Here is a 27,754-nt window from a genome sequence, read left to right as displayed (position 1 = left end):
CACAAGTACTCTAACCTTGCTAAGCCTAAGCTACTCTCTAGCAGACCTCTCATACGCTCCTCGCTACTACCTATTCACTCCCAAGGATCTCATAGCAGTAGAAATCTCCTAGGCTAAGGCATCACAAATCAGGCCAATCTAGTCCTAATATGAGTACCTAGCCTACTCTAGCATGCATAACATATCATAACGTATCTCATAACACATAATGTAAGGGTATTTTGGGAAATCACTGTTCGGCCGTTGGCTGATCGTACACACTGCTCTGTTCTGCCTTTCTCAAGATCTTTTACTCTTTTAGAAAAATTGTTTCTTTTCTGAAAATTTTCCTCAAATCCTCAGTTTAAGTTCAGATACGCCCGAAGGTGCATCCAAATCCCTCAAACCAAGGCTCTGCTACCAACTTGTAACAACGTAAACTTTCAAAACAATTTTTTTATTTTTCAAACAACGTAAATCTCTATAATAAGAGGAATTTAAAATAGAATTAGAAAGAACAGTTAGTAAGCAAGTTTACTACTTGGAATTGCATGAAGATTTGACAGATATTCATGAAGTGTTTCATGTGAGCTATCTGTGTAAAGGTTAAGCATATATGATGAAATGGTTCTGTTATCCGAGGTAAAACTGGATAATAAGTTAAGTAGAAGAGATCGTAAATGAAAGAACGACTAATTTACGTAATAAATAAATGAATTTGGTGATTGTCAAGTGGAAGCACCATCGAGGCCCAAATTATACTTGGGAAAAATAAGAATGAAATAAGAGTGAAGTATCCCTAATTGTTTTAATCGTTATGATTTCGGGGACGAAATCCTCAAAAGGAGGAGGTATTTGTAACATACACGTTCTGAAATTGTGTATTTTTATTATTAAAAGTGAATAAAATTGAGTGTTGAGTTCTAACAGCTAGTTTTTACTAGAAATAAAGTAAAACTATGTTTAGAATCACTCATAAAATATTAGAAGTCTTATGAGATTCCAATTAATAGCCAAATAATGAATATTTAGCAAAAATATAAAATTTGAAATAAGTAAAATTTTATTATTAAAAGTTGTAGATAATCTCGTTAGAAATACATAGGCTAAAACCTCGTCAAAATCCGAGTTATAACGAAGAAGTTATGACCAATCGAAGATTCGCGACAAAACCGGCACGGTGCCGAATGACGTAAAAAGTGAGTTGTTGATAAACTACTTTTTAGCCTTAGTAATCTAAATGAAATTTGTAGTATTCATTAAACCGAGAAGTTCGATAAAAAGAACGCCAAAGTCTGACTTCGTATGAGGAAGTTATGATTTTTCGAAGTTTCAGTTTAGCGGTAGACAGCTAAAAACTCGAATTTTAGATCGACTGATTTTTAGCCGACACAACCTAAATTAGAATTGAAGGTCTCGTCATTTTTAGTACAACGGTAAAAAGTCTGACGAAAACGGATGTCGGATGAAGAAGTCATGAATTTTTAACGGATTTTCCTGTCCCGGTCTGTTAAAAATAATAATATTAAAATTAAAGTCAGAATTAGCCGATGAAGTCTAAACGAAAGTTGTAAAGCATAATTTTAGCTACGCGTGCATATAAAGAACGTCAAAAACGGAGCCCGTATGCGAAAGTTACGGATTTTAGAAGAATTGGGTGCAATTTTCGAGAAATTAAGGATAAGACCCGGAATATTCGTGTGAACAGTACCGGCCACGTCACCCTTATCCATCCGAGTCCGAATATGCTGCGTGTCGTGCTTTGTTTGGACCGAACTTCGGTCAGGAGCCCTTCAGACACGTGTTTTGGCGTTCGAGAAGACGTCTAAGACGCCTTCCTAAGACGCCTCGCACCTGGCCTCCACCGAGCTGCTTGCTGCTGAGTCACCCCTCGCTGCCACCTGCCTCTTCCGGATCCGGCCACCTAGCCTTCGCAGCTGCTGACACCTGGCTCCTTCTCGGCCGAACCCTCGCATCTCCTCCCTATAAATACAAGGCCTGCAAGCCTTGCCGAGGAATTTTAGAAAATTGTCGTTTTTGGCCCCTTTTTCCATATTTTGACTATTTTGACATCCCCCAAAGCCCTGGTGTCAATTTTAACACCCGAAACAAGCCCCGAAGTGCCGTGAAGCCCGAAAAAATTTATATTTTCGGTTTTGAAGCTCTACCTTTTTAGAGTCCGTTTTTTAGCTAATTCTCCCGGTTTTCAACAAATAAAGCCATATTTGGAGCCGATATGCTGCTCAAATTAATATTTTACCCCCGATTATTTTAAGGTGAGTTCAATATATAGGAACAATTGTATGTTATGTGTTATATGTGCTATGTGTTTTTCAGTGTTATTATTCTGAGTTATTTTCCCGTGTTATTTTTATTCGCTATTTTTAATAGCAAAGTTATACCTTTGACCATGTGATCAGTGAAAGGACTTAGATTCACGGTGGTACTGGTATGTAGCCTCTGGCCATGTAGAACAAGTCTTGTAAGAGAATGACTTCTATTCTATGGCATTGGCAGAAGATTAGATAGGAATGGTATGTAGCCTCTGACCATGTAGAGCATGACTCCGTAAGAGAATGAACTCTATTCTATGGTATTGGCAAATGGTTAGACAGGGCTATAAGCCTGAAATCTACCAAAATGTTAATTAGAAATTATATGTCTTCTGTGTCATTTGGGCCAAAGCTTTATTGATGCATATCAAGTATTGAAATCGTTATGTCTCATTGATCGTAAATCTTTGAATCAAATCTTGAGTTGATATTGAAAGCCTGACATATGAAACGCATATGCTATTGTTGTTCTTGTTCGTTTTTGCTTCTGTCACATTGGTATATATAAGGCATAAGATTATATTGTATCTATTTATTGAATTCACTAAGCGTTATCGCTTATCCCTCTCAATGTTTAAACAATTGCAGGTGATGAGTAACCAATATAGTTTTATACTGCTAAAAGATTTAGAATAGTTAATACTATTTCTCTGTATTTTAATGTTCATGTATGTATATGAATAGTAGATTCCTGGGTAGATATGAAATGTAATAAAACTTAGTCGGTTTGTATCCAATCTTTTGTAATCACTTTATCAATATAAAATATTGTTTTATAAATATGCATGTAACATGTTTTGAGGAAGTAACTTAAGAATAATGTTGAAATAGTATGAAAGTTTGGGTCTTTCATAAATACGAAAGTTAGGATCTTTCATCAACGAAAGTCAACGGTCAAACTTTGACCCGACTCGTCGAGTGCACATGGGGCGACTCGGCGAGTCCATGCGGGTCCTCTGAAACCTTCTAGCATCTCATGGCACGTCGAGTCATCCCTCCACTCGACGGGTTCCTCCTAGCACGAATCGTGGGGCAACCCCGACTCGACTCATCGAGTCCACTTATGAACTCGGCGAGTTGCTTCCATGATCATACTCAAATGACCTTCTCAGGTCCGATCTGCTTCTCTAATCTATAGATCTGACCTTCCTAAGCATGATAATCATGTAAAGGTCGAATTTTGGTACACATCCAACACACCCAAAGCTTCTTTTGGTGAAATAACCTCTAAAATGGCCTCCTAGGCTCATAACTCAAAAGGTATGGAATAAAGCAGAGTGGTAAGGACTCTCTAGACCTCTTAAGGTCCAGATCTATGAACCATTTTGCCTTGGGACCTCACATACTCTAGATTCAATTAAAAGACGCATAAAGAAAACCTTAGATTTCACTAGAATCATTATAAACATGAGAATGGCACATATTGTTACCTCCAAGAGCTTCCTCTAATCAAATAGAAGTGGATCCAAGCTCCTCAATCTGCTTAGCTTGTTCTACCTCCTTCCTTCTTGCTAAAACACACAAGAAATGGTGAATTATCCTTCCTCTTGCACCAGAAATGATCTCTCTGCTCTCTAGGGTTTCTCAGGGGTGAAGTGGCTGCAAATGGAGGCCATAAAGGCCTTTAAATAGGGCACAGACCCTGAGAATTAGGGTTTCAATCCTTAGCGCGGATTCGTCGAGTCCACCCTTTCCGACTCGTCGAGTCCGTTCATTAATCCAGTCAGCACATGCAATCCTAATCGACGAGTTTACGCCTCAACTTATCGAGTCCCTCCCTTTTAGTCAAAAGAGTAAATGATCAAACATAATATCTGGAAATCTGGATGTTACAATCGAGGCGGTTATGCGGTGGGAGGTGCCGAGATCCCCATCCGAGATCAGGAGTTTTCTGGGTTTGGTCGGCTACTATCATAGTTTTATCATAGATTTATACAAGATTGCGGTTCCTCTCACCAGATTGACCTGGAAGATCATTACTTTTGTTTGGGAGCCTAAGCAGCAGGCATCATTCAAGACTCTTCGCCAGACATTGTGCGAAGCTCTGTTGTTAGCCCTTCCGGAGAGAGTGGAGGGCTTCGTGGTCTATTACGATGCGTTTATCTCAGGTATGGGCGCAGTGTTGATGCAGAGGGGTCACCTGATAGCATATGTGTCGAGGTAGCTGAAGCCTCACAAGACGAGGTATCCCACCCATGATTTGGAGTTAGGGGCGGTAGTGTTCGCCCTCAAGATTTGGTGCCACTATCTTTAAGGTGTCCGGTGTACCATATACACCGACCACAAGAGCCTGAAGTATCTCATTCATCAGCCCAACCTAAATATGAGCCAAAGGAGGTGGCTGGATGTGGTGAAAGACTATGACTAAGAGATCATGTACCATCTGGACAAGGCTAATGTGGTAGCCGACGCCCTGAGCCATAGAACAGAGGGTGCTCCGATCCGAGATGTGTGTATGAGGATGATAGTGATGAATCCAGTTTTAGATACCATTCGAGAGGCCCAGGTGGAGTCTATGAGACCGAAGAACCGCAAGAGGGAGCGGGTGATTGGGCAAGTGTCTGAGTTTACAACGGATAGTCGAGGGCATATGACTTTCTGATGTGCAAAAAAGTAATCACTAATTTTACTATTTATAACCTAACAAACTTAACTAACTAAGCACTTATAGGCAGTGTACCTAGTCAGGTTACAGTATAGTTTAGGTAAGTCGGGTGTCGATCACAGGGAACGGTGTTCTAATTAATTTACTTACTATTAAATTAACCTAATTTATTAACGAGTTTATAAGGGTTTTTATCTGTTTTTACAAGATCAGATGAACTTAAATCAAATTCAATAAATAAAAACACTCTAATGTTTAGTTTGAATCCGCTTCTCCCTTATGGCTAGCTAATGATTACGAATTATTGAGTTGGTTTTTAGTTGTATTAGTAATTTAGTTCTATCTTACCAATAATTAACTAATTCATGTCAAACCATGTATGTTCACACATAATTAAACACATAACTAATTATGAATGTAAATATGCTATGTAAGATTTGTTGTATAAACGCAATTATGATCACAATTCACGTTCTCTAGCACAACTAAGATTTATTTAGTCTAATTACTAACTAAGATTGGTCAATCCTAGCTCTAACAATTCATTGTTCACTAAATTATTAGGTAAACAGGTTGATGCAGTTTAATGGTCACTAAGCTACACAGAACATGCAATCAAGCAATTAGATAAACAAATAATAACATGCTAGGTTATACAAATCAAACACAAGCAAATTTTTACCAGCTAAACTCAATCCATAAGCATATAACTATTCATAAGTTTAAAGCTTCATCTAGCTAAACAAGAGTAGCTAGATTCAGCTGTTCATCATAGTAATTAAACTAACACATCTAAGAATAACGAAAGACATGTTCTTATTTATTTAAAATATAAACCTTCACTCCTTTTGGTGTTGAAATCCCTCTTCCAGAACCTTTCTTTCGCTCTGAATCGTCTCCTGGAACTCATTTTCTTCTGCCAAAAGCTTCTCCTTTCGTAATAATTAGGAGGACTTATATAATACTTAAAAACCCGCGCCACGTCGTGGCCAGGGTGCGCCACGTCGTGGGCTTCAAGCAATCTGTATCCTTCAAGGAAATCCTCCGCGTCGCGATGTCTATCTTCTGGAACACCTGTGCCACGTCGTGGGGTTCATCGCCACGTCGTGAATTGAGTGTCTATCATGAATTTATTATTTTATTGTCTTTCAAGCCTCCCATGTTCCACATTTTGGCATTTTTGGTCCCTCTCTTCGAAAATCCTTTATATTGACTGAAAATAACAATTTAAAATCATAAGTATCATTATTCTAAACATATTATCAATTTATTAATAAAAATGTACTTAAATATTGCCTAAAAATAAGTATAAATATGGCAATATCAAAATACCCCACACTTAGGCTTTGCTTGCCCTCAAGCAAATTTAAACTTAATTCTGAATTACTAACACTACACAGAACAATCCGACTCTAGTTCAGCCATTATGCCAAGACCTCAACGCATGTATTTGTGTCTAAAATTCTCCTCAAGTACCCCCCCCCCCCATACTTTAAATACTCACAATCTTCATAAACACTCGCCCACTTTTTCCGAACAATGCTCATTTTATGCAACCCTCCGAATCCATCCGTAGAAAACCTCCTAGCCTCAAGGTATTTTAGTTGAGCAACCTAAGCATACATAATCTAGAATTACAATTATCGATACCACTATGGAGCTCTTTTTGAATTCTTCACTTCTTTGACATTTGATCTTTGATTTCTTTGAATTCACCACCTTATTTGATTTGATTTCTGGTATCTTCAACTTTTGAATTTCTTGGAATTCTTGATCGTTTGATCTTCACTTTATTTACTCCAAAATTCTTCACACTTTACTCGTAATTCTCTCTTTTTTTAACATGTACCTCACTTTTTTCACTCAAAACCTACATGCTTAAGCAGAGGCGCTCAACCTCAACCTTTATTGGCTAACGATAATAATTTTCCTGGATACACTTCAGGTTTAGGCTGCTAAACATATTGCATCCCTCAAACCAAGCGGGGTTGTGTTTTTGTTCCATGATTTCACTAAAATAAGGGAGGCCACAAATGCACTATAACATATATTGGCTCAACTAAACATTTGAACTTTCATCGGATCATCCCGCATAATACTAGCAATTATAGCTCAAATTATTATTACTAGATTCAATTATTAAAAATTTGAATTTTTCAAAATTTTCAATTTTTACTATCAAATTCTATGATTTTCTAGCAATTTACTTTTTCTACCCCTACCCCACACTTATTTCATACAATGCCCTCATTGTATGCATAAAAATAAATCAAAATTAAAGAAAAGGGAGAAAAATGAACAAACTCCCCTGGGATAGTGGCGTGAGCATCTCCAAAAGTGTGGAAAATGTGCAATTGGACTTCCAAAAATAGAAACTTGGTGTAGAACTGGTTGAATACATAAATAAACCACGAACATGACTCGAAACTTCAATTCTTCAAAGTGGGTATTTCTAAGGAAAAATGTGGGCAATGATAAAATAGGACACATCGTGGCATGGAATGAAAGCGCGAACACCAAAATGCTGAATTTCTTCTAACTGCAAGAACCCCACGACGTGGCGCTAAGGAGTCCACGTCGTGGAAATTGTGAATCAGCAGAAAATGACTTATTTGTTTTATTTACTCTAGCAACTTTGACCAATGGCTAACTGGTTTCCGACGCTTCTATGAAAATATATTTCCCAACTATAACCTCTCTCCTAATATACCCCACACTTATCTTGAATTGTGGGTTCCGACTCATGACTCTAAGCTTCCTTGACTAGACAAACACAACTCGAAAGTTAACCTTTTATGCTCCTTAAAATTCCAATGCTAATCTAAAAAAATGGACAACCCAAAAGAAATAAAAAGTAACATCATAGTTTAATAATGTTTTACACACCAAATTCAAACTAACTAAAAAAAACTACTCAATAAAAAGAAATAAAATCAAATAAAATAAAATCAATCATCATCTTGATCTTGTGCTCCACTTGGCCCTGCCCCGTCATTCTACGGACGCCATAACTCCTCCCATGTCGGAAAATAGAGATACTATGGTGGCATAGAAGGTGGTCGGGTCACACCCAAATGCGAATAAATACCCTCAGTAAGCTGGGTATGGTAAATGGCATGACCCCGTAGATTATCCAAATACGTTCCCACCCGACTCTGAAAAGGGTCGGTGGGCACTCCCTGCACATACTGCGAAGTAGCACGTTCTCTCTCGACTTCACCTCTAGCCCGCACATTCTGACGCCTCGGTCTGGCTGGTGGTTGTTGTCCCGGCTGCACCTCCTCCTGCTCGTCATCTATCGGCGGTATAACAAAATGACCCCCGATATTCACCACCGCTCGCATAACACCCAAGACTTGAATGGTCAAGTCTGTGTCCGGGAATCGAGTAAGATTCCTCACAAAGTCATGGGTCAAAATATGATATGACCTAGCCAGGCGAGTAACCAAATGCCCCCCAGTAATCGGGCTCCCGGGCCTAGAATTGGCCGCTTTCTTCCCCATAAACCTCGCCAACATATAAGGTAAATCACAGCAAACCCCCAGGGTAATAAGAGTCCATAAATAAAACAGATTCTGAATGGGGACCTTATCACCATGATGCTTGTGATTTATTGAAAAAGTAATAAGGCGGTGTAAAAATCGGAAAACAGGATTCCAAATTTGTGACTCACTCGAGTCACGAGTGTTGTACTCATGATTAGAAATGCCCCGCCAAAACTGCACATCCATAATACCTGGAGCAAAATCCCGAACACGTCCAAGCAAAAACGGAATGAAAAACGGAGATTGCGTCTCCACTTCTGTATAGAGCCCCATACACCAAGCAAATTCTCGAAGACTACACTCTCGATATACACCACCCAAACGAAACACAAGTTCCCGGTTGTAGGTGAAATCAAGAGTGCGTTCCTCGAAGCATACGGTAGAGAAAAACTCCACCGATAATTCCCGGTACACGGGTTCTTGAATGGCAAATAAATTCCTCCACTGAAAAGGCCTTAAGATCAATCAATTTATCAAACAATAACAGTAAATAAGAATAAGAAGAATTCACGAAGAAAAGCTTTCACTAAGAAGGATAATCTCACAAAGAGATTATTGTGTGCACAAAGCAACGATTAGGGTTTGTGAAAGATGATTCTTTCACAAACCTATACAAAAGATTATATACTGCAATTCTAGACAATCCCTATAAATCAGGGATATGCCAGCTAACTAATTATGCTAACTATGGAAACAAGATAAAAACAAGATCTGTTACAATGTACTGACTAAACTATTACAAACTGAGCTACTGAAACGTTGATGCTGACACTGAGATATGCGATGATGTTGAGGTCTGTTTTAAACATTATCATATTTCAAGGTTTGACCTTACAATCTCCCCCAATATGATGATGTTCAAAACAAACTAAATTAAAACACCTCTGGACAGGAACTCTTCATACTCAGCTTCAGCTTCTATTTTTACTGGCCAGTAAGGACTATCCAGCAACTCCTGTCTTCTATTCAGCAACTCCATGGCAATAAGGATGTGAAACTCTACGGAGAGATCTTGATGACTCATGCACATTTTCCTTAAGCCAATGAGATGAGTGGTTGGAGCCTTTGGGATCTCAGCAGTTCGCTGAAAACACATCTTTCTGTTTTTATCAAGATAGAACATCTCGTGTTCAGGAGCTGAGATAATCTTATGCTGAACCGGGTCAACACTGATAGGAAGATAATTGTTTATTCCACTAGAATCAAAGTCCAGAACCAATACATCTTCACCATCAACTTGAAACTTGGTTCTTCGAGTTCTAGGATCAGATAACCTTTGGCCTTGATGCTGAGGTCGTTCTTTAGGAACAAGATCCAAACGCTGAACTTTCTTGATCAGCAGATGAAGAGCACAAGTCAGTTCCGAAGAGTGAGCTGAGGTTTGCTTGGATGCTAGTTCGAGTAGTTCCATCCATTCAGAATATCCATACTTGATCAGCTCATCCCTCTTGACAACTTCAGTGTATGAATGCTGAGGACTTTGACGAGTGATCAGCAACGTAAGAATTTTCTCATTTCGTGGTTTGGAAGCTTTAACTTTGATGATCTTATCACCACACACTTGTCGTTTAAGAACGTCTTCAAACCTCTTTCGATCAATCCTGTCAAGAACACTGTCAGTCTTAGGCTTACTACTGCTAGGAGAAGGCTGAGAAACTTGAGATTTGGACTGAAATTCTAGAAATTTCTGCATCTGAGCTTCAAAAGATCCTTTGGCCTGAAGTTTGTGCTGAATAAGAGTTTCATCAGCTTGAGTAATATTCTTTAGAAGCTGAGCTTGATTAGCTTCATCAAGAATTTGTTTAACTTGATCAGAAGACATGTTCCATTCAGCCGCCAAATTTGATATACTGACTATGGACTTCGGTTTCTTGGCAGGCAAAGAAGTATTAGTTTGAGAATGAGCCAAGTCGGTATCTGCTACCTTACGCTTTCGAGATAGCGGATGAGAATCTTCACTGGCAACGTCTGAATCTTCTCCTTGGACCGGAAAAATGGGATCAGCAACGGAATCGACTAATTTCATATCTGGCCTTTGAGATTCATTATCAAGATCATCTGAACTAATTTCATATCTGGCCTTTGAGATTCATCATCTGGTTCATCATCATGCTCACTATCTTCAACCAGCTTTTCAGTGGCTGCTGGACTATTAGGCCCCGCAGAGTCAGACTCATGCATTGGCTTTGGTGATTCAGGCTGAACAATGGTGTTGTCAACAGGTTCGGTGTCTCTCTCATTCGGTTCATCATCAGCATCAACATCATCATCAGTATCTCCCCCTTTTTGAGCATCATCAGATTGGGGACTGGAGGGAGGAGTATGCAGGAAAACTTCCTTTAGCTGATGAACATCAGCCTCAATGCGTAGAAGACGTTGACTCATGTCCCGATTCAGTGTCATAAGTTCAGTAAATGTTGAGGCCGGAATTTGAATTAGTGAAGTAGCTGGAGCGGCTGGTGAGCTAGGTGGCATCTCCCCCTGCGAGGGATGCTCCCCCTGAGATGGTTGCTCCCCCTGAAATTGTTGCTCCCCCCGACTCATTGAATCCTTTAGTGCTGAGGGAACTATCTCAGTATTAGAGACGATATGATGAGAAAGTTGAGGAGAGAATTGACCACCGTCATGTGGTTCATCTTCTTGACCCGCAGGATCTTCATGGATACCATCAGCGCCTCCTTCATCAGTATCAGCAGTGAGAGAGGGAACAGTGTATGGATTTGCAATCCATTCTCTCATTCTATCAAAGATTCCAATGTCAGTATCCAGGGGATCATCTTGATACATTCGAATAGACATGCGAGGGCATTAGATGGGATTTCCAGAATGCGAGAAGTAGTCTGCAGCGAAAAATTTATCGAGCACAAGAGCAATTCAGCATGGAAAAGGAACGTGATCAGCGTGTACATTTGCATGAAGAAGCTGAACAAGTTGATCAAAGAATAGGGCCCCATAATCAAGTCTTTTGTTGAGAAGAAGTCAGCAGACGACTTGTTGCTCATAATTACTCAATTGATCACCACTTCGAGACTTGTGACCCACACACTTGCACAGAGCACCGGTGAAGAATTTCCATCCTGGGGTCATACATTGGCGCAAAATAAGAGCCGATCGAGCACCAGCCTTTGATTGATCATATCCCAGTTGATCAAACATACGTCTACACCGTTCAATAGAAGGAAGTTCAGAGAAAGGTTCAAAGATAGGTAACCTTAGTGCAGCACTGAGAAGTTCTGCGGTGATAAAGACAGAGTGTCTTCCACGGCCAATGGTCCCGGTAATGGCATTGTTGTCGTCATTGACAGTTGCAGTGTAGTAGAACTCACAGACTTGTTCAGGGAAGAACTCTGATGGAATGTCACTGATTGCGTATCATAGGCGGCAGGAGGCTAAGAAATTAACAAAATCATCGAGTCCAAGACCTCGATGAACCTCAGGAATATCAGGGTTGAAAACAACGTTGGTGGCTTTGATGTATATTGGAAGAGGAGGAGAGTTTGGGGCAGGAACAACCCTTCGTGAAGTGGAGGAGTAAGTGAACAGAGATGCCGCCATTAGAGAGTTTTTAGGGTGCTAGGGTTTTGAATATAAGTGAAGGAAGTTTAAAATTGTGGAAGGAAAGTTTAAAACAAGGGCGAAAGAGGTTTAAATATGGAGTGAAACGGGCCTTTAAAAAGGTAATGATTATCTTCATTAAAAATAACGGCATATCGTAACAACCTGTCAGATCAGAAAAAAAATAACCGTTGGGTAAAAGAGTCGTTGACTGAAGATGAAACGTCAATCAGTGTTCACGGAAGCACTGAGATCAGAGTCACAAAAGTTACATGCTGAAAATATTTCTCCGTCAATTCAAGGTACAACTTGCTTAATTGGGGCTAGCAAGGAGATTGGTGCGTGTGATAGATACTAGTTACATTATCTAACCATCGGCACAGAGTGTTGTATCTTTATCAGTGAGTGGTTTATCTTACTGAATCATTAGACACGGAATGAGAAGAAGGTAAAGAAAGGATTGTTGCGTGTGATAAACCTTGGTGTTTTTGTCTAACCATCGGCAAAGATTTTTAGATTCTCATCAGTGTGTGTTTTGTCACACTGAATCATTGAATCAGTGTAAGATTGGTAAGAAGAGATAGTTGCGTGTGATAGATCTTGGTGTTTTGATCTAACCATCGGCAAAGAGTTTCAAGTTGTTATCAGTGTATGGTTTAATACAGTGAATCATTCAACTTTAGTTGAGAAGAGTTAAAGAAGAGAGAAAGATAGGAGATCAAACCAAGCACTTAGTATGCAAATATCACCAGCATATCATCATCAGCACGATATACATCAGCTTATAAGACAACACCAAACATTAGCAAAGTTACTTAGCAAAATTAATTACAAAGTAATCATTCCAAGTTCTCCAATAATGTAAGCATTTGTTTGAGAATCCAGTGCTTTAGTGAAGATATCAGCAAGTTGCTCTGAAGTCTTGACATGTTCAAGAACAACCTTTCCCTTTTCAACATTATCTCTGATGAAATGATGTCTGATTTCGATATGCTTCGTCTTTGAGTGCTGAACAGGGTTTTGTGTGATTTGAATGGCACTAGTATTATCACAATATATGGGAGTCTTTGAGAACTTGATCCTGTAGTCCAGAAGCTGATTTTGAATCCATAAAAGCTTAGCACAACATCTCCCAGCTGCAACATACTCAGCTTCTGCAGTCAAGATGGCTACTGATGTTTGCTTCTTGCTAGACCAGCTAATGAGACGATTTCCAAGGAAGTGACATCCACCAGACGTACTCTTTTTGTCTAAATTGCATCCTACATAGTCTGAATCAGTGTATCCAAAATGTTCAAATGTTGAGTCGCGAGGATACCACAGTGCTAGGTTTTGAGTCCCTTTCAAGTATCGAAAGATATGTTTGACGGCCATGAGATGGGATTCCTTGGGATTAGCTTGGAATCGAGCACAGAGAATGGTTCCAAACATGATATCAGGACGACTTTCCGTGAGATATAAAAGAGATCCAATCATTCCTCGATACAGAGAATGATTTACATCAGTTCCAGTTGGATCAGCGTGTATCTTATCAGTCTTGGACACTGGTGTAGAGGCTGGTTTGTAGTCACTGAGAGAATACTTAACAAGCAAGTCAGAAATATATTTACTTTGGCAAATAGAAATACTTGACTTTTGTTGCTAAACTTCAAGACCTAAGAAGAAGGTCATCTTCCCCATCATGCTCATTTCGAACCTTTGAGACATGATCTCTACAAATTCTTTGCTTAGTTTCTCATTTGGAGAGCAAAAAATGATGTCATCGACATAAATTTGAACAAGAACCATATCTGAGCCTTTGTTTTTGATGAAGAGATTATTGTCGATTGCTCCTTGTCTGTATCCATTTTCAAGAAGATACGATGTCAGCGTCTCATACCAAGCCCTGGGTGCTTGCTTCAGTCCATAAACAGCTTTGTCTAATCGGTACACATAATTAGGGTGATCTTTGTCAACAAAGCCTGGGGGCTGATTGAGGAAAACTTCTTCTAACCATCGGCAAAGCCTTGGTGTTTTTGTCTAACCATCGGCAAAGATTTTTAGATTCTCATCAGTGTGTGTTTTGTCACACTGAATCATTGAATCAGTGTAAGATTGGTAAGAAGAGATAGTTGCGTGTGATAGATCTTGGTGTTTTGATCTAACCATCGGCAAAGAGTTTCAAGTTGTTATCAGTGTATGGTTTAATACAGTGAATCATTCAACTTTAGTTGAGAAGAGTTAAAGAAGAGAGAAAGATAGGAGATCAAACCAAGCACTTAGTATGCAAATATCACCAGCATATCATCATCAGCACGATATACATCAGCTTATAAGACAACACCAAACATTAGCAAAGTTACTTAGCAAAATTAATTACAAAGTAATCATTCCAAGTTCTCCAATAATGTAAGCATTTGTTTGAGAATCCAGTGCTTTAGTGAAGATATCAGCAAGTTGCTCTGAAGTCTTGACATGTTCAAGAACAACCTTTCCCTTTTCAACATTATCTCTGATGAAATGATGTCTGATTTCGATATGCTTCGTCTTTGAGTGCTGAACAGGGTTTTGTGTGATTTGAATGGCACTAGTATTATCACAATATATGGGAGTCTTTGAGAACTTGATCCTGTAGTCCAGAAGCTGATTTTGAATCCATAAAAGCTTAGCACAACATCTCCCAGCTGCAACATACTCAGCTTCTGCAGTCAAGATGGCTACTGATGTTTGCTTCTTGCTAGACCAGCTAATGAGACGATTTCCAAGGAAGTGACATCCACCAGACGTACTCTTTTTGTCTAAATTGCATCCTACATAGTCTGAATCAGTGTATCCAAAATGTTCAAATGTTGAGTCGCGAGGATACCACAGTGCTAGGTTTTGAGTCCCTTTCAAGTATCGAAAGATATGTTTGACGGCCATGAGATGGGATTCCTTGGGATTAGCTTGGAATCGAGCACAGAGAATGGTTCCAAACATGATATCAGGACGACTTTCCGTGAGATATAAAAGAGATCCAATCATTCCTCGATACAGAGAATGATTTACATCAGTTCCAGTTGGATCAGCGTGTATCTTATCAGTCTTGGACACTGGTGTAGAGGCTGGTTTGTAGTCACTGAGAGAATACTTAACAAGCAAGTCAGAAATATATTTACTTTGGCAAATAGAAATACTTGACTTTTGTTGCTAAACTTCAAGACCTAAGAAGAAGGTCATCTTCCCCATCATGCTCATTTCGAACCTTTGAGACATGATCTCTACAAATTCTTTGCTTAGTTTCTCATTTGGAGAGCAAAAAATGATGTCATCGACATAAATTTGAACAAGAACCATATCTGAGCCTTTGTTTTTGATGAAGAGATTATTGTCGATTGCTCCTTGTCTGTATCCATTTTCAAGAAGATACGATGTCAGCGTCTCATACCAAGCCCTGGGTGCTTGCTTCAGTCAACAAAGCCTGGGGGCTGATTGAGGAAAACTTCTTCTTCTAACACACCATGAAGAAAGGCTGTTTTCACATCCATCTGATAGACAATGAAATTCATGTAGGATGTGTATGCGAGAAACAGTCTAATTGCTTCAATGCGAGCAACTGGAGCAAAGGTTTCCCCGTAGTCGATGGATTCAATTTGAGTAAACCCTTGAGCGACAAGCCTTGCCTTGTTGCGAGTAATGATTCCATCTTTATCAACCTTGTTACGATAGACCCAGCGAGTTATGGTGATGGTCTTTCCTGATGGTCTTGGGACAAGAGTCCAAACTTTGTGTCTTTCAAACTCATTCAGTTCTTCTTGCATCGCTTTAATCCAATCAGCATCTTGAAGAGATGTGTGTATCTTGTCCGGTAAGATCATTGAAACGAAATTAACATACATGCAAAAGTTATTAGATACACAAGATCTGGTTCGGACACCATCATGAATATTCCCAACAATTTGATCAACAAGATGATATCGATGTTCAGAGACTGATGCTGATTCCAGAGAATTTGACACTGACAAGTTATCAGTTGCAGGATAATCTTCAGCTTCAAGGATTTTATCAGCACCTTATGAATTATTTGACGATCTGGCTGCAGAATCTTGATTCAAGGAACATGGAGCTGGGACAATAGAATCAAAAATATCAGCTTCATCTCCAGCAAGAGGAACTTTGTCAAATGGGCAAGAGAGAAGCTCTTGAAAAATAGAAGAAGAGTGAATGACTTTTTCATCAGTGTATGATTCCTCATCAAACTTCACATGAATGGATTCTTCAATGCATTGCCTGTTCACATGAAAAACACGAAAAGCCTTTGAAATAGATGAATATCCAACAAAAATACCTTTATCAGCCTTAGGTTCAAATTTAGATCTTGGGTCACGCTGATTTAAAATATAGCAAACACATCCGAACACGTGAAAGAAGGATATGTCTGGCTTTCAACCTTTTAGCATTTCATATGGTGTCTTCTTATGAGTCCTGTGAATTAAGGATCGATTCTGAGTAAAGCACGTTGTATTGACAGCTTCAGCCCAAAACGACATAGGAAGACCAGCATGAATCATTAAGGTCCTTCCAGCCTCAATCAGTGTTCTATTTCTTCGTTCAGCAACTCCATTTTGTTGAGGAGTACGAGGAGCTGAGAAGTTTTGCCCAATGCCTTTATGATCACAAAATTCTTCGAGAGTTGAATTTCGGAACTCAGTACCATGATCACTTCTTAGCTGCTTAACTTTGAGACTTGTCAGTGTCTCATTTTTACGAATCAGTGAAATAATTTCCTGTGCAGCATGACTATTCTTCTTCAGGAAAACCACCCATGTAAATCTAGTGAACTCATCCACAACCACTAGAGTATACTTATTTCCACCTAGAGAACGGACAGGAATAGGTCCAAACAAGTCCATGTGGAGTAAATGAAGAGGGACTGATATACTGGAACATGACTTGGGTTTGAAAGAGGACTTGGTTTGTTTTCCTTGTTCACAAGTTGAGCACATCTTGTCTTTCACAACGCTGAATTTTGGGAGCCCTCTAACTAGATCTTGATTGGATATTTTGGATAGGTTCTTGAAGTTCAGATGAGAGAACCTTTTGTGCCAAATCCAGCTAAGATTCGTCTGAGACTTTGTAAAGAAGCATTGCATCAGCGCCTTGTCACTCGAGAACATGTCAAAAACATATATATCATCTTTTCTACTTGCTGAAAGTACGATGTTCTTGTCAGTGTTGACAACTCTGCCTTCCTTCTTTGTAAAGTGAACTTCATAGTCAGCATCACACAATTGACTGATGGAGATAAGGTTGTGTTTGAGACCCTTTACATATGAAACATTTTGAAAAACCACGTTAATGCATTTGATATTTCCATATCCTTTAGTGAACCCCTTTCCATTGTCTCCATAAGTTACTGCAGGACCAGTTTTCTTGACATAATCTTCTAGGAGAGACTTTGATCCTGTCATATGCCTTGAGCAACCACTATCTAAGTACCAAAGATGCTCCTGACCTTGCAGTGCTGAGAAACTAGTTAGAACACACTGACCCATTCGAGGATGGGTCATTCACAAAGTTATTTGATAATAGATTATAACACTCCTTAGGAAGACAGTTTAAAGAATTTGACTTAAGAGTCCATTTTTCATTTCTAACTTTAATATTATTAGCTCTTAAAGATGATTTATCAAAAGAACATTCACTAATCTTATGAGAGGTATCACCACATCTGTAACAAACTCTAGTACCAAAGTTCCTCTTGGTGAGCAATTTTTTTGAATTAACACATTTTGACTTGTAAGATTCACCAAGAGAGCTTTGTGTCCTTTTGTTCATTATAGAATCACAACTGAATTCAGTGTCAGACAGATTATGATCAGTGATAGACGATGAGCTATCATCAGTGTCTGGTTTGGACTTGTTCACAATTGCATTGCAGTCAGGAAAATGCTTAAGTTGTTCATGAACAGCATGAAACACTCCATTTGAGATGGGAAAGGCAATAATATTGTCAATTTCAGCAGACAAAGATGAATTTGACAAACTAGTGATTCTAAGATTTTCCTGAGTGGAATAAATAAGGTTATTTTTCATGGATATTTCAATTTTAAGAAGATCAAGTTGATTTTGTAAATCCCTTATTGTTTGATTCTTTTTAGAATTAATGACACCCAAATACTCAAACATTCTGATTTTTTCATTCATTGAATAAGAAACGAAGTTTTTAACCTGATACATTGAAGGAGAGTCAGTGTTGTGCTTCTTGGATTTTTCAACTGCATCAGACATATCAGCATCAAATGTACTTGTGCCTTTTTCAGGAAAATCCGTATCTTCTATCTTTGCCATTAGACACTTGACTTCATCATCTGATGACTCCTCATCAGTCTTCCAATTTTCTTCTTCAGCAACAAGAACTTTATGTTCCAAGTTTTCTGCTTTCAGTTTCTCAATCAGCTTGTTGTACTTCTGCTTCCAGTATTCATCCGAGCTTTGTTTTTTTTGTTTACATTCCTTCGCAAAATGATCAGTGCTCCCACAGTTAAAACACTGAGCCTTCCCTTTCTTATCAGCGCCATGCTTTTTGTTAGCATCTGATCCTTTTGAAAACTTTCCTCCCATCTTCTTTTGAAACTTTGAGAAGTTTCGACCTGATTTCTCAAAAGTCTTTACAATCAAAGCTGCACTAGCCACAACTTTTTCAAGATCATCAATGTCAGTTTTAGAGGAATTAGTATCTGAATTACTTTCAGTGTCTGAATCTGACCCTAGCTTTTTGTTTGAGAACAAAGCTACATATGATTCACGCTGAGAATCTTTCATCAGTTCCTTTCTTTGAAGCTTAGATTCTTCATAGTATCGAAGATTTCCATAGAGACTTTGTAGGTCCATAGTGTTGATCTTCTCATTGTTTTTCAGCACATCAACATGGTTCTCCCAACCTGCACCCAGAGAATCCAAAAACTTCTGCACTAGAACAGTTCTATGCTTTAACTGATCTAATCTCCGTAAATCATTAACAAGAGTATTGAATCTGTTAAAGGTTTGAGTCAAGGTTTCACCTTTCTTTGCAAAAAAATGTTCATACCTTCTGTTAAGATCATTTATTTGAGTGCCCTTGACTTCTTCAGTGCCTTCAAACGATACAGTCAAAGTATCCATCATCTCTTTCGCTGAGATGCAGTTCTGAACCAACCCAAAGATATTATATGGAAGAGCGTAGCTGATTGCAGCACGAGCACGAACATCTAGACCATGTTTTCTTTTGTCATCTGCCGTCCAGTTTTCTTTAGGTGTTTTCTTCATAGTACCATCAGGAACATAATTTTTCAGAGGTTGATACATCGGGACATATGGACCATTTTCAACGATGCCCAACATGTCTTCATCTACTGACTCTAAGGCATATAGAGCCTTTATTTTCCACATGGCAAAATTTGTTTCATCAAACGGAGGAATTTTAGCGGAAGGATGATTTGATGAGTTCGACGAAGAGGAAGATGAAGCCATTTGTTTGATAAAAGAAACTTGCTCTGATACCAATTGAAAAGGCCTTAAGATCAATCAATTTATCAAACAATAACAGTAAATAAGAATAAGAAGAATTCACGAAGAAAAGCTTTCACTAAGAAGGATAATCTCACAAAGAGATTATTGTGTGCACAAAGCAACGATTAGGGTTTGTGAAAGATGATTCTTTCACAAACCTATACAAAAGATTATATACTGCAATTCTAGACAATCCCTATAAATCAGGGATATGCCAGCTAACTAATTAGGCTAACTATAGAAACAAGATAAAAACAAGATCTGTTACAATGTACTGACTAAACTATTACAAACTGAGCTGCTGAAACGCTGATGCTGACGTCTGTTTTAAACATTATCATATTTCAAGGTTTGACCTTACATCCACCCGTGACAAGTGAAAGAAAACTGATCTCCAACATAAGTCTTCGACCAATAACGTTCCAACTCCGCTACCATTCCCACTCTACCAAGCCATCCCCAATCGATAATTGGGGCTATTGCAAACTCCCTATTATATAACCATCCAAGCCGATTCTTGTAGGTAGTTAGCAACGGTCAGGGAATGTTTTCAGGAAACTGGTATAACGGATGTATGCTTGCTACAACTATCGGGTTTTCCTCCTGTAGAACAGCTCGTCGTGGTCCCATTTCTGCATACAAAAGCAAACCAAAGCAGCAAACAACCAACACATTAAAACAATTTCAACCTGTTTCACAGAAATCACGATGTGGCCAGGCAGCGCCACGTCGTGGGTCGCGTTCGGTCACAATTTACAGATCGGACTTATTTACATGTCGTATCTACCAAAATTAGTAGTTGGGGTTTTGTTCCTATGACCATTTAAGGGATATTCAATCTAAAATAAACCACCATATTCAACCAATTTCGTAAATCATATCAACCCTAACCATTAAAACTTGAAATTGGAAGAACTACTACAAAATAATGAGTAAAACACGTACCAAGTAGATTAATTGGCAAGATCTTGCAAGGAAATCGGAATTAGATTAAGAAATTGGCTGTGGGGTTATGATGTTTCCGTTCGTGCGGCAGTCTCCAAGTGGGGAATGAGAATTATCGGTCAAAGGGTTTTAAGGAAATGGTCCCCCCCTGATTTTTAAAGGCCACGACGTCGCTGGCTATGCCCACGTCGTGGACCTTAAGTCTGCTTTATAGTCCCGTGTTTTTATTTTAATCCATGACGTGGCTTGCTATGCCCACGTCGTGGAAACTGCCAAATGCAAAATTTTAATAAAGTCTAACATATTAACTAATTTCTTTGCATTTCATTCATTACTTAAAGTTCCCTACAACTAATTCTTTACTAATTACTAGTTATTACATGATGAGTTGATGTCTTTCCTAATTAAAAAGAAAAGAACGAAAAAAATTTAAAAAGAAAATGCAAACAAAACTCGGGTTGCCTCCCGAGAAGCGCTTATTTTTCTTGGAGTCTTGAGCTGGACTCCGTGCCTTCTACGTTGAATCTTCGGACGATTCCACCATTAAGATATTTTGTTCCTTGAACCGCTGCTTGTAAGCTTGAACTCGTCTTTTATATGCTTTCTTGGAATTCTCCTTTTTAGCCTTTCCTTCTTCTTCAAGCTTGCGTTTTGTTCCCTTCGTTTGTCCCTTGCACTCCATAGCATTCTCCTCTTCTTTCACCACTGGCCTTGTTACTCTTGAAGTGACTTCCTCTTCATCACTTGTCATTTCCTCGTCCTCTTTGCTCACCCAAGATGGCGTACTCTTGTAAGCTACGACTTCAATCAAATACGGAATAGATGCTCTCGGTTTTGTCCTCTTGACTTGATGAACTGCCTTTATCTCTTCTTCCATAAGCTTTTCCAGTTCTTCTAGTTCATTCTCTTAATTAATTGTGAACACCTCTTCTTTATCTTCTTGAAGGTCATTTTTTATCCCAAAGACTTCTCGTTCATCTCCAACCCTCAAAGTGAGCTTGGACTCGCGGATATCAACAAGGGCTCCAGCAGTGTTAAGCAATGGTCGGCCAAGGATTATTGGAACATCCGGATCTTCTTTCATGTCCAAGACTACAAAGTCTATTGGAAAAACAAATTTTCCAATTTTCACCAAAATATCCTCCACGATGTCGCAGTGTTGTGTCACCGAACGATTCGCCATGTGAATCTTCATTTTTGTAGCCTTCATCTTCTGAATCTCCAATTTTTGATAAAATGAAAAAGGCATTAGGTTAATGCTAGCCTCGGAATCGGCTAAAGCATTAACCTTCATTTTATTCCCAAACTCACATGGAAGAGTGAGGCGTCCAGGATCCCCCATCTTTTCTGGTGTTTCCCCCAATACAGCCTTTGAAGTTTGTTCACTTAGAACCACTGTAGACTGCTTCTTTAATTGCCTTCGAGTGTCTATCAAGTACTGCAGTAATTTCTGGTTCTCGGGAGCTTTGGATAAGGACTCGACAAAGGGAGTATTAATTGGAATCCCCTTCACATGCTTCACAAACTCTAAATGTTCCTTCTCCAGTTGACAAAGTGTCGCTCGGGTGGGAAATGGCAAAGGTGGATGATAAGCTGGAATGGGCTCAAAGGATTTTTGATCAGACTTGCGCCACGTCGTGGCCAGAGGAGTGCCACGTCGTGGCGATCCTGGTTCAGCAATTTTTCCATTTTCGATCCTTGATTTCTTGGGTTGCTGCGGTTCTTCTTCAAATGCCTCCAGGAACTCAGAGATTGCATCTTCTTCAGTGTCGATGGCCATTATGTGAGATTGGGTCTTTACTTCGGGATTCTTCGGGGACAATTTTTCATGAACTAGAGTGGCTAGTTGACCAAATTGTACTTCAAGGTTATGGATGGAGGCTTGCTGATTCTTTATCAAAGCTTGTTGTTCCAAAATGGCGGAATCAGTGGCATCGTGTCTCTTTTCCGAAGCCTCCATAAACTTCATCAAAATGGTCTCTAGGTCGGGTTTCTTCTCGGCTGGTGGCTACTCCTTTTGACAAAGGCCTCGACCTGTCTGCCTATACTTCTCTTCTTTTTGCTTCTTATACTCTTCATATGGCAGCCACTCCGTCTTCGGTTTCCTCCAGTCATCATCAAATTTATCCCCACTAAAGTAGCACACTTGAGCTCTTCTGTTCCCAAACTCATCTATATTGCAGTCCTTGGTCAAGTGTGGACCACTGCATCTCTCGCACCCCACTCTTATGGCATGTATCGACTAGTCCATTTGTGTTATCCTGCGATCCATGTTATTCAGCATGGCCATGACAGCTGCAATTTCTTCAGTTTGGGCCCCTCCACCGCCTTTGCTTCCATCTTGCCTCGGGTTGTGGTATTCGCGAGAGTGTTTTGCGAATTCTTCAATTAGCTCCTTAACCTCCCTTGGATTTTTCTTTGTCAACGGTCCTTGAGAATCAAGGAGTTGTCTTGTCATCACATTGACCCCATCATAAAAGATTGACATCTCTTGCTGCACATTTAGGTCATGTTGAGGGCAATTTCTGAGCAAGCCCTTGTACCGCTCCCATGCTTCATATAGTGACTCCCCCGGCTGTTGCTCAAAGTTGGCTATCGCCTTCTTGAGTTTGGCTATCTTGGATGGCGGGCAAAACTGGTCCAAGATATGCTCACGCATTTGAGCCCAAGTGGTGATTGTACCCGGTGGGAGTGCTTTTAACCACTCCTTAGCAGCTCCTTTGAAAATGATGGGAAGCATCCTAAGCAAGACTGTGTTTCTGTTGACATTTGGGACATTGAAGTAATCTGTAATGTCGTTGACTTCATCTAGATGCTTAAAAGCATCCTCATGATCTTTCCCGAAAAATGGGATGTCCTTCAATGCAGTCAATATGTGTCCCTTCAGCTCGAATGTGGCAGTGGCAGGTATTGCGGGTTGGACTAAACCGGGACCCATATCTTCTCGGATCTGCTTCTTGTAAGCTCCCATGGACATTTCTTCAATCGCTGCCATCTCGTTCCTTGGCTCGTTCTCGGGTTCACTCGTGTGTTCTTCAAACTCTGGCTCGGTATCGCTTTCGGACTCGGTTTGCACGGGTGTATGATCCAAGTGCTCAAGATTGCACTTGTGCTTCACTGATGAACTTGACTCTCCTGTCTTCTTTCCCGACTTCCTAGAAAAAGCTGACTTCAGTTCTTGCAAGGGCGTCTTTTTCTTGTGAAGTGCAGACTCGGGGTCTTCCAGTGGTGGCACCAAGTGTGTGTTTGAGCTTCTGGTCATGATCTTCTGCAACTTGCTAAACTAAAAACGTAAAACTGAACTAAAATAAGAAAAACTAACTTCAAACTAAAAAAAATCTAGTTTTTGACTGCCCACGTCGTGGCCAGAGTGATGCCACGTCGTGGACTCTATGAATAACAGAAAAAAATATTTTGCTGAAAAATTAACTTTTTGTGGGTTTTTACTCCACAAGAAGGATCGATCAATTTAATGCAAATAAATAAGCTAAAAACTAAGCCGTTCACCGGAAACGGCGCCAAAAACTTGACGTGCACAAAAGTAATCACTAATTTTAATATTTATAACCTAACAAACTTAACTAACTATGCACTTATAGGCAGTGTACCTAGTCAGGTTACAGTATAGTTTGGGTAAGTCGGGTGTCGATCACAGGGAACGGTGTTCTAATTAATTTACTTACTATTAAATTAACCTAATTTATTAACAAGTTTATAAGGGTTTTTATCTGGTTTTACAAGATCAGATGAACTTAAATCAAATTCAATAAATAAAAACACTCTCTTGTTTAGTTTGAATCCACTTCTCCCTTATGGCTAGCTAATGATTACGGATTATTGAGTTGGTTTTTAGTTTTATTAGTAATTTAGTTCTATCTTACCAATAATTAACTAATTCATGTCAAACCATGTATGTTCACACATAATTAAACACAGAACTAATTATGAATGTAAATATGCTATGTAAGATTTGTTGTATAAACGCAATTATGATCACAATTCACGTTCTCTAGCACAGCTAAGATTTATTTAGTCTAATTACTAACTAAGATTGGTCAATCCAAGCTCTAACAATTCAATGTTCACTAAATTATTAGATAAACAGGTTCATGCAGTTTAATGGTCACTAAGCTACACAGAACATGCAATCAAGCAATTAGATAAACAAATAATAACATGCTAGGTTATACAAATCAAACACAAGCAAATTTTTACCAGCTAAACTCAATCCATAAGCATATAACTATTCATAAGTTTAAAGCTTCATCTAGCTAAACAAGAGTAGCTAGATTCAGCTGCTCATTATAGTAATTAAACTAACACAGCTAAGAATAACGAAAGACATGTTCTTATTTATTTAAAACTTCACTCCTTTTGGTGTTGAAATCCCTCTTCCAGAACCTTTCTTTCGCTCTGAATCGTCTCCTGGAACTCTTTTTCTTCTGTCAAAAGCTTCTCCTTTCGTAATAATCAAGAGGACTTATATAATCCTTAAAAACCCGCGCCACGTTGTGGCCAGGCTGCGCCATGTCGTGGGCTTCAAGCAATCTGTATCCTTCAAGGAAATCCTCCGCGTCGCGATATCTATCTTCTGGAACACCCGTGCCATGTCGTGGGCTCCATCGCCACGTCGTGAATTGAGTGTCTATCATGAATTTATTATTTTCTTGTCTTTCAAGCCTCCCATGTTCCACATTTTGGCATTTTTGGTCCCTCTCTTCGAAAATCCTTTATATTGACTGAAAATAACAATTTAAAATCATAAGTATCATTATTCTAAACATATTATCAATTTATTAATAAAAATGTACTTAAATATTGCCTAAAAATAAGTATAAATATGGCAATATCACTTTCCAAGGGCGAATTTCGGTGCCCTATATGGGTGGGGCTCGCCGAATTCAGATGGAGGAGGCACATAGATCGAAATTCTCGATCCATCCAGGAGCCACTAAGATGTACTTGGACCTGAAGAGAGATTATTGGTGGCCATGTATGAAGAGTGACGTGGCTTGGGTAATTGAGAGGTGCTTGACATGTCGCCAGGTTAAGGCCGAGCAACAGCTTCCTCTGATCAAATAGAAGTGGATCCAAGCTCCTCAACCCGCTTAGCTTGTTCTACCTCCTTTCTTCTTGCTAAAACACACAAGAAATGGTGAATTAGCCTTCCTCTTGCACCACAAACAATCTCTCTGCTCTCTAGGGTTTCTCAGGGGTGAAGTGACCGCAAATGGAGGCCATAAAGGCCTTTAAATACGGCACAGACCCCGAGAATTAGAGTTTCAATCCACAGCGCGGACTCATCGAGTCCACCCTTTCCAACTCGTCGATTCCGTTCATTAATCCAGTCAGCACACGAGATCCTACTCGACGAGTTTACGCCTCAACTCGTCGAGTCCCTCCCTATTACTCAAAAGAGTAAATGATCAAACATAACATCTGGAAATCCGGATGTTACAATTCTCGCCCACTTAAATTAGATTTCTCCCTCGAAATCGCTCCTCCACATATAGATTGAATCCCATAAACAAATGGCACCATTGATAGGATCTCATGCCACACATCTTCCATCCTCTCTGGACACCTGGATCCCAATAGGGATTCCCAATCCCGGAGGAAAACCAACCCTTCGATTCTCTCCAGACATAATCCAACAATCGGCTACCGATCCCTCATACCAAACATAATAAACATCCGAATCACGACCCAAGAAACGGAAGGGTTCATGTCCCAGCAAGGCTCATCCATTGAACTGCTATCGGAACCCAACCGACAAAAAATTATCAACTCTCTGCCCTCAAACTCAAAAGAATAATCATGCTCGCTCTAAAGTGTCTTTAGACATCTAAAAAAATCATAAGCCTCAGCTCCATTCCTCGTATCCCTTTTTAACACTAAGTACCAGGTCCGATCTCGACCCATTAGTTGAACTTCCAGGGTCATCTGTTGCATTATCCCAACTGTATCCATGGTTTCCTTCTTACTATAACCACATCGGCCCAATGTGACACTCGAGTAATGAAGTCTGGTTAACCCTAAGTGAATGCTCCCTTCCCAACTGAAGATCGACTCAACCCGAACCTCTGTCATCTGTTACTCATACTTCCATGCAACTTGCGGTACCTACCGTACCCGAGTACTGACCCACACAGGTCAAAGTCATCAGATGACAAACACACTCCTCAACATGGAGACCACCTCAGAATCCAGAACCTCATCTCGCCTATCCAAAGCACCACCAAAGCCAAACTCAAACTCGGGAGATTGGTCCAACCCATAGTTGGAACCACTCATCCCAACGAAGCACTCAGCTCAGAACTCATTTTCCGCACCCCATGCGTTCCTCACTTATCCTATTCTTTCGGATTGCAATGACCACACCTTACTCAAAACATAATAATCCCCTAACATTGAGGAGACCTCGATCTCGCCCCTAGTACGAACACCAAGTTCCCACAAACTATAAATTTGGGCCACCCCATGCCTAAAACTCTTCTGCGCCAGCCTCTGGTCAACGACTATTTTATCATAAGAACTGCTCGCTAACTAGTGTGTACTAAGTCTTCCCGTAGCACCACATCAACCTCTCACTACCTGGTGAGTACTACGGCTTCCCGCAGTATCACCACAACCTCTAATTGACTGATGAGTACTATGGCTTCCCGCAGTATCTCCACAACCTCTGACTAGTGAGTACTACGACTTCCCATAGCATCACAACAACCTCTAGCTAGAGAGTACTACGGCTTCCCGTAGCATCACAACAACCTCTGACTAGTGAGTACTACGGCTTCCCGTAGCATCACAACAACCTCTAACTAGTGAGTACTATGGCTTCCCGTAGCATCACGTCAACCTCTGACTGACTCACACACACCGCGAACCAATCATATATAGGTGCATGCACTTACCTAAATTATGCATCACTATATCTGGTGTTAATCGTCATAATAAAACATCATTCTCTGATGTTATTCCATATTCTTGGACAATCTCACTTTCTGTCATTAACCGAAAGGACTCCCACTAGAATCATAGATGCTTCACCTACCACCTTCTGTCTCTACTCAAGACTCAAAATTATCCGAAATCCAATGCATTAAATTTGGATACCTCGATACACCACCATAGAACCTCACGACATCTCGTCTCATCTACTGATCTTCCTGTTCCAATACCTGAAAGTGGCTGTCTAATCAACTTCTGCCCTTCCCAAGCTGACTAACAACCCCATCATTGAACCAGAATTTCTCAACCGCCGAACTCACCCTACGAGCCAACCA

General features: G+C 39.8%; 1 non-coding gene across 1 annotated transcript; it reads left to right on the top strand.

Annotated features, from left to right (window-relative positions):
• Positions 1-22,975: 22,975 nt before the first annotated feature.
• On the top strand, positions 22,976-23,082 carry LOC145091085 (small nucleolar RNA R71). The gene has a single exon (XR_013701973.1). It is a non-coding gene; the product is annotated as a small nucleolar RNA R71 (small nucleolar RNA).
• Positions 23,083-27,754: the final 4,672 nt, after the last annotated feature.

The sequence above is a fragment of the Lactuca serriola genome, chromosome 2 (genome assembly GCF_051521515.1).
Source record: "Lactuca serriola cultivar US96UC23 chromosome 2, Lser_US96UC23_V15, whole genome shotgun sequence".
NCBI lineage: Eukaryota > Viridiplantae > Streptophyta > Magnoliopsida > Asterales > Asteraceae > Lactuca > Lactuca serriola.
The sequence above is the reverse complement of the archived record's forward strand: the minus strand, read 5'-3'. Positions and strand labels throughout refer to the sequence as shown.